The sequence below is a fragment of the Drosophila willistoni genome, unplaced genomic scaffold, assembly GCF_018902025.1.
Source record: "Drosophila willistoni isolate 14030-0811.24 unplaced genomic scaffold, UCI_dwil_1.1 Seg647, whole genome shotgun sequence".
Lineage (NCBI taxonomy): Eukaryota > Metazoa > Arthropoda > Insecta > Diptera > Drosophilidae > Drosophila > Drosophila willistoni.
Window position 1 is genome coordinate 34,395 of NW_025814563.1, and position 8,604 is coordinate 42,998.

At 37.4% G+C, this 8,604-nt stretch overlaps 1 pseudogene; it reads right to left on the bottom strand.

The window, feature by feature from the left end:
- Window positions 1-315: 315 nt before the first annotated feature.
- Window positions 316-1,916, bottom strand: LOC124461776 (annotated as a pseudogene).
- Window positions 1,917-8,604: the final 6,688 nt, after the last annotated feature.

Here is an 8,604-nt window from a genome sequence, read left to right on the forward strand (position 1 = left end):
GCCAGTACAATGCCAACAACTGGGCTCAAATAAACTTTCACCGATTTCAAAAACCGAAGAGCAACAGCCACCAGCAGCAGCAGCATCCCCGGCATCGCTGTGTTAGTAACAAATAAAATTATAAATATAGTAAAAGAAATAAAAACGCAAATTAGTTAAAGTACAAAACAGAAACGAAATAATAACATCTCATTCAAAAGCCCAAAAGTAACTTGAAGTAGTAACAAAAGTTGAAACAATTTTTGTATTTCTCTAGCATAACGAATAAATTACTTAACATAAGATGTAGATTCTGAGAATGATTGTCAAACATTTTTAGTTTATGTAGGCTCGGTAGGCCAAAGGTTGCTCCTGCTGCTCGGAGACCACCTGCCAGGCCGCTCGTCGTCGTCGCTTATGATGATGTCCTTCACCGGTGACATATGAAATGCTATGACTCGACTCGTTTCCATGCTGAGCAGCTGTTTTTAAGCCCAGCATTCCGGGCATCATTAGAGCCACCATGGCAACGCCTAGAGCCTTCAAGGCCAAAGCTCCAATGCCACCAAGTCCCACAACTGCCATCATTTTGCCAAACATCAGTGCCATGGCCAGTAGCAGTCCCTGGCCTTTATCCTTCTTGCGTGCCTCTGGAATATAGACACACACACACACCCAAATAAACAAACAAACAAACATACATATATTACAATTTGATCGTCCAGCCAAGTGGCAAGTCTGTGTGGTGTGGGGGAGGGCTGTGCGTGCTGCAGTGCAGATTTGCTCAGTGTTTGCATTTGATAGGCACCACAAGAGGCGTCAGTTTCCTAAGAATTGGCCTACATATGTATAAATACATGTATACCCATCACCTATAAAGTGGGTTGGTTTATGTCACCATTTTATGGTGCGTCGAGTTGAAGTTTTAGCGTGTTAACAGCATTTGGTAATCAACTGACTCCAGACATCCTTAAGCCGGGTCACTAAACTGCCACACACAACACATAAATTTCAAGTTTATATGATTTAACAAGCCAAAAATAAAGTTCATAAAAGCTTTGCACTCATTTTACAGAAACGAAAACCAAAATAGAGATTCTGATGCCAGATGTAAAAGAAAGAAATTAACTAAGGATATACATATATATTTATTATTATCCTTCTAAAGACTTTAAATTTTAAATTTTAGCTTTATATCTCAATTTGTTTTTGGACTACTTATTTTAAAGGAGATTCTTGTCTTTGAAAACCCATTTTTCTAACATTATCATCGCTTAAATATTGCTTTAATGAAATCTAGAAAGACTCAATCATTTTTTTGTAGATTATAAAATCTGGATTGGCTGAAAATTAGCTGAACTGCAATCCAAAAGAGTAGTTTGATCAAATGTAATATATAATTACCCTAGTTTGAAACTTGTTTTTATAGTTTTAAAATTTTCCCTTTCATGGCTGATTTTATGAGAGAATCCATCTTATTAGAAGTGTATTAATTACAAAACATTTTTAAGCACACAATTGTTAAATTCCTAAAAAATTCTCAAAACATTTTAAACTTCTTTACGGCATTTTTTACTAACAATAAGTCTAATTTATTAGAGTCAATTAACCTAATTCATTATCGGATCGTACCTGATGCTTGTTCCACCAGTTTTCCCTCTTCCAACAAGTCAACTAATTTGACATTGACCTCGTGCGTTCGCAAATAGTTGGCCAGACTATCAAGGAGAGTCTCTTCCGGATTTTCTTTACCGACTGCTGATTCATTGTGCATTGGTACTATCTCCATGCCAGGCATTATCACTAGCGGCTTGTCACTTTTATTCAAAATTCTTATCTCCGCGGCAGTAGAGTGTATCATCCTGGCCACAATCGTTCGATTGGACGCAATTGCTAAGATACAGGAGACAGAAAATGAGAGCCAGTGGATTATACATTTTGCCCGAGAAACGTTTGAAGTTCAACTAAAAGCCTTGACAATTGTCTGGTCATATTTTATAGTAGTTCGTTCTCTAAAAGGGCACTTTCCCAAGGCCAAGGCACTCAGTCAAGCATCTCACAAGACTGAATTGTCACAATTGAAAATTAAGACAATGGTGCTCTGTTTTTCAAAAAAAAAAAAAAAAAAAGAGGTAAAAAGAAATGCTTTCTGTTTGCGTTTTTTACATTTGCTTTGCAATTTTCTTCTTCACAGGCCGTTGCAATTTTCAATTTTCAACGGTCAGTTGGCCAGACAGCCGTGGGATGCGCTTGGTTGGTCTCGCTCTTTTCGCTAACTTCCCCTCCCCTCCCCACCACCATCCACCATTCCATGGCACTCGACTTGGCGGCACTCCATCGGACAGTCAACCTGGTAGCTCTTTTACCAAATTATACAAATTAGAAGTATTCAAAGTGCTGCGGGTTTGTTTCTAACGCACACCCTTTAGATCACACGACCAGCTCCCGTTCCGGCCATGGCTCCCACAATTGTCTCAATGGCAGCGTCGATCTAAACAACTCTATAATACATGCAAAGTAAAGTATCTTGAAGATGGTAAACATGAAAAGCGAAAGTCCGCTTTAGATATATATATATATGTTGGTATGTACGTAGTTTGTTCAGCAGTCTAACAGTTAGTAAGTATCCAAGTCATTTAGTGGCAATTTACTTAAACTTTTTTTTTTTAGCGGACGTTGACGATACTATGCGCAGTACGTTCAAGTGGCCCCTACGACACCAGGACAAAGCCTGTTACGCGCGAGCCCAAGCAGATAACTGCCCACCTCCCACCCGACCGACCGAGGGGTGCAGCCGTATAACGCACGGCACGAATCGCGTGGACAAAATTCACAATAGAAAAGACAGACAAACACATAATACTATAGCTATCTATTAACTAAATGGGATAGGATAGATGTTTTAAGCATATTAATAGAAAACTCTGAGCCGATTACAGGGGATAGAAGATTGTAATCAGAGCAGAGGACCCTAAAAGGTTCATGCATAGCATAGTTAGAAGAACAACGACTAAGGGATAAAGGTATTAAAGGATGTCTACTCCGTCTACATGGTACCGACAGATTCACCTGAGCTAATAACTCAGGCGAGTCGATATCACCAATTAGGAGCTTGTGCATAAAAATGACACCAAGCATAATTCTACGGTTAGTTAGGGACGGAAGGTTAATCAAGAGAAGTCTACTAGAATACGAAGGCAAATTGACATTGCGATCCCAGCTTAAGCCACGAAGAGCAAATAGCAACAACTGCTTTTGAACGGATTCTAGTCTAATCTGGTGCGACTCATATTGAGGTGACCAAATGCAAGATCCATACTCTAAAATAGGACGGACAAGCGAAGTAAAAAGAACTTTAGTTGTATAGGGGTCATCAAATTCTTTTGACCATCTTTTAATGAAACCCAGGACACTCATGGCCTTTGCGACCGTGGTGGAAATATGGGTGTTAAAATTTAACTTATGGTCCATAAGTACGCCCAAATCATTCATATTATTTAGACGTTCTAAAGGGCTGTTGTTTAGAATATAAGTGACCAGTTGAGGAGAGTTACGAAAAAAAGTCATTACCTTACATTTGGTGGTGTTAAGATTTAGTAGATTAAAGTGGCACCAGGATTGAAAGTTTTTAAGATCAGCTTGTAGCCGACTAAATGAATCTGTATCTTTATAAGTAAGACAAAGCTTGACATCGTCAGCATACATAAGCACACGCGAATTAACAATGACTGATGGAAGATCGTTAATAAATAGTGTGAAGAGCAGAGGGCCAAGATGACTACCTTGAGGTACACCAGAAGTCACAGAAATGGAAACGGAAAAAGAAGACTTAAAAAGTACCTTCTGTTTTCTATTTGTTAAATATTCTCGAACCCAAGAAAGGAAAAGGGGTGGAAACCCAATGTCGCTCAGCTTAGAAAATAATAGGGTATGATTAACGGAATCAAAGGCTTTGCTGAAGTCAGTGTATATGACATCAGTTTGTTTACCATTTTTGAACCCCTTGATAATTATTGATGTAAATTCTAAAAGGTTAGTGGTTGTAGATCTACGTTTCACAAACCCATGTTGGGATGGCGAAATAATAGAGCTGCAAAAATGTTGCAATTGAGAAGTTATAATTTTCTCAAAAGCTTTCGGAATAGCGGACAATTTTGAGATACCCTATAGTTAGAGGCTTCGGACTTTTTGCCATTTTTATGCAGAGGAATAATATACGACTCCTTCCAAATAGATGGAAAAGAGGAAGATTCTACAGACAATAGAAACAATTTTAAAATGGGTTTACATAATGCGTTTGCACAGAACCTGAGTATACATCCAGGAATACCGTCTGGCCCCGGAGAATAAACAGGTTTAACTAATTTAAGTTCGGTAAGAATAGAACTTTCATCAATCACTGGATTGAAAATGCAATTAGCCTTTTTTAAATGATAAGGATACGGACTTGCTCGATATTCCGTTGAGGAATAAGTTGTTTTGAAAAAACTCGCAAACATATCGGCAATTGCCTGATCAGTGCTCGCTTTTTTATTTTGAAAAGACAAAAAAGATGGGTGCACAGAGGTCTTACGTTTAGAATTAACAAAATTATAAAATTGTTTAGGGTCAGAAGAAAACTGAAGCTTACACCGCTGAAGATAATTCTTATAGCATTGTGTATTAAGCATCATGAATTTTGAACGAGCGACTGTATACAGAGCATAATCTGATGAACGACGTGTTTTTTGGAACTTCTTATAATATCGTGTCTTCACATTTTTCAAATTGGATAGCTCGCGAGAGAACCAGGGAGGTTTTTTAAGCCGCTCCAGCCTACCAAGAGGCACACAAATATCAAAGAGTGAATTCAGAGTATCATAGAAAAAACGAACAGCCGAGTTCATATCACTACAATTGTACAGATAAGACCAATCGGTAGTAGCAATGTTTTCATTAAGGCTGGCAAAGTCAGTCTTACGAAAGCACCTAGTTAGTGGTAACTCATTTGAACCAAGTAATGGTGAAAGCAAGGGCAAATCAATTTTTAAATTTAGTGTAGGATGAAATTTGTCTTCTGGAAGAACAAATGGGTCGATTCTAGAAACCTCACAATAAGAAGAATCCAATACAAAAATAAGATCTAACGATTTTCCATTAGAATTTAAGACAGGATTGACTTGGGATAAAGATAAGCCTAGAAGGCCATCAATAAAGTCATGTGACAAAGAGGGCAGCAACGTGGTAGATTCATCTGTTAGTGACCATGCTAAAGCGGGTAAATTAAAAGCACCTACAACTATGAGCATGTCTTGACTCGAAACTAAAGAGGAGACAAACTGAATTGCCTCTAAATGATTTAAATATACCACCATGTCTGACAATGGTGGAATATAGGAACAAGTAATGAAAGCATTAAAAGATTTAAAATTTACTTTAACACCGACAAACTCAATCTCCTGGGTACTAGAAAATTGAATCATTTCAGATGATAAAGCAGCATCTACAGCTATCAGAACGCCACCACCTATGCGAGAAATCCGGTCACGTCTGAAAATAGAAAAGTTTGTGGAAAAAACCGATGCATCAGCAATATCCGGTTTTAGCCACGTCTCTGTGAAAGCTAGAATGTTATGCTCAAAAGAAAGACTATCTACATAGAGATTAGGAAGTTTAGATTTCAGTCCTCTAACGTTCTGGTAACCCAGGTTAAGGGACGAAGCTAGTTTTTTGACACACCAGCAGATGCTGATGTGGCAGGAATAGTATTAGTTGTTGTTGTAGGCAAGCGAATCGGTTGCCGATTTTTCTTTTTTACAGTATATTCCTTAACTATTATATGTTTAGGCCAAAAATCTTCTCGACATATAGTGTCGAAGATATTGGCAGAAGCACTAATTTTAAAGGACGAAATGTCCCGAGAATAAGAAAATTTAAACTTCTCCACCGCAATATTCGAGACGTTAACTTTCTTCCGAATATAGGCTATTACATCATCAGATGTGACAACAGGGTCTAGCCTAGAAACAAATATATGTTTCTTTGGTGGTATGCCAACGAGAGGCCGCGGTCCCGAAGCGTCAGCCGCAGCAGTAACGTTGGACAAGTCACCCACTGCAGCAGTCAACTTGTTCACGGGGCCCTCGATACTTTTAGAACTATCGGCAATTTCCATTGGAATGGGTAATTGCCCAGACACATCGGACACTACAATAGGCATCGTTTTTAAGAGATCATTCCCAGGTGATACCGGTAATTCATTTCTAATAGCATTCACAACCGGGCTCTTAAACGATATCAATTGCTGTACATTAGGAGTGGACGGTGCATGAGACCGGTCGGGGACGACCGTATACTATGGTCGAGACATAAAGCAAGTGTCTGAAAACTTGTAATTTAATTAGAGAGATGGGAGGAGACAGATAGACACACACATTTTACTTTTATTGCCTCTTTCATAAGAAATTTAACTTTATCCGCACATTTTCAGGTATTTTGTAATACAACAAAATATTATTAATCAACTTAACGTGACTTAAGTCCATAAGCCATCAAAAGAAATCATCAATATGATGAAAAAAAATTAAAGAAAAATACCCCGAAAGACCATAATAACACAACAAGTCAAGCCAAAACGTTATTGAACTGAACTCACATCAAGTCAACAAAAACTTACGTTACGTTGTGCTTTTTTGACGGTGACGGCAATAAAAAATAAGTATCTCTCTTTCCCCTTGACATCATCAGCAGATCATCAGCCATTGGGCTATGGAATTGGAAGTCAAAGAAATGGAAATGGAAATGAAGATGGAGATGAAAATCAAAGTGGTGGTCGTTCAGAGTCATTGCAGGGCTTCGAAAGTGCTGATCAACTCAAAGTTCGATTCGTTTCAGTATGCCCATTGTTATAATGATTATGGTAGTTGGGCGTTATTGTTCCAAATATATCTATATCTGTATCGGCAACTTGTTTTCATTGATTATTGTGCATCATCATCTTCATCATCGACATTATTGACGTGCAATGAATGAATGCATTGTTGCATTGAATATAATTGATTGCGTGGGACTGGCATGTGTGAGGGTGGAAAACTGAAATCAATCTGACTTTTCAATTCTATAAATGAAATACCATAAATTGGACTCGCATGAGTCGAAAGGAGTAGCTTGTGTGGGATGATATGAAATAGATTCAACTTGTATATATTCATAATTTTCAAAGCACATTTTGCAAAACTTTGCAAGATATACAAAATTAAAGCCCTGATACCGTCTTAAACTTACAACTTAATTAGTTTAAATAGTGTTTAGCTAATAACTAAAACTCTGGTCTTTCTTAAAAAATAAATGATTATAGAAAGATTACAATACCAGAGGCCACCTAATTGTACATAAATCGTTATTTTTATTTTGCATCATACATAAATTTCATCTAAATTATTTAATAACAAAAACAAGATGAAAAACAAAAATATTCGTCTCAAAAATATTTGTAGGGACGTTTTTAGTGAACACTATCGAGGGATTACTGTTTGGCACAAACAAGACATGCCACAAAGTGTAAATTAACATCAGCCAAAAAGTATGCAACTGACATATTAGCTTCTCTATTTACCTTACGTCTTAACCACAATTAATTGCATACAGTCTGAGGGAAACAAGTTTACGCTAATGCCGCCTTAACACTCAATACTTTATTTGTTTGTGCACACACACATTCACACACACACATCTGCGAAAGCACATCCTGTGACTTTACTGTAACTGACAACTCGAAACTAATTAACAACAATATAAATAAATCAAAATCAAAAGGAATAACCTCAACAACCGCAATGCTCACACAAAAGTCGATACCGTGTGTCTTTGCCTAACTCGAAGGTGAAATCTAGGAAAATATGTTTAAATTAGAAAACAATTAGATTAAAATAAATTAAACGTATCGTTGGGCTCAGGCAATCGATTAACCAAGTGAAAAAAACGCAAACAATAAAAGAAAATAAATAAGAGTACAAAAAGGAAAAAAAACCAAAGCGAAATTCGTGCCGGTGAAATAAAGCAACAACGACAACCAGCTCAACTAACACAAACAATTCAAATGGCTCAAACAAGCGGGCACTCAACCTCAACCACATATCGACTTCTGTCTATGTATATATGTATATACACGCAATTAGTGAAAACAAACAAAACAAATAATAATAATGCAATATTATAATAAGAAACACTTTGAATTGCCATAATTGCCATTCATTTTGCCCGGCGACTTACATTTTTTGCATGACTTTTGAACAGTTTTCTTTTGACGGGTATCCAAAGAGTCAATTTGCATGCCACCCAACTGGAGCAGATGCTGTCGATGTTGCGATAAGGAATTCCAAGAGACAAGAGACAATGAAACGTCGTCGACAACGACAACGACAATGACAATGACAGGCGAATGAGCATGTCTGACAGCTAATACTTATGAAGAATGAAGTGTTGCATTTATCACATATTTAGCTGTCAAAATGTTTTTATTTGTCTTTGCCATGATACTAGTCTAAGATAGATGCGGTCCAAAGACATTACCAATCTCGATATCAAAGTCATTACGTCTTCATAGTAAACATCAAATGCTTCACCATTCCTTTGTTTTCGGTTAAG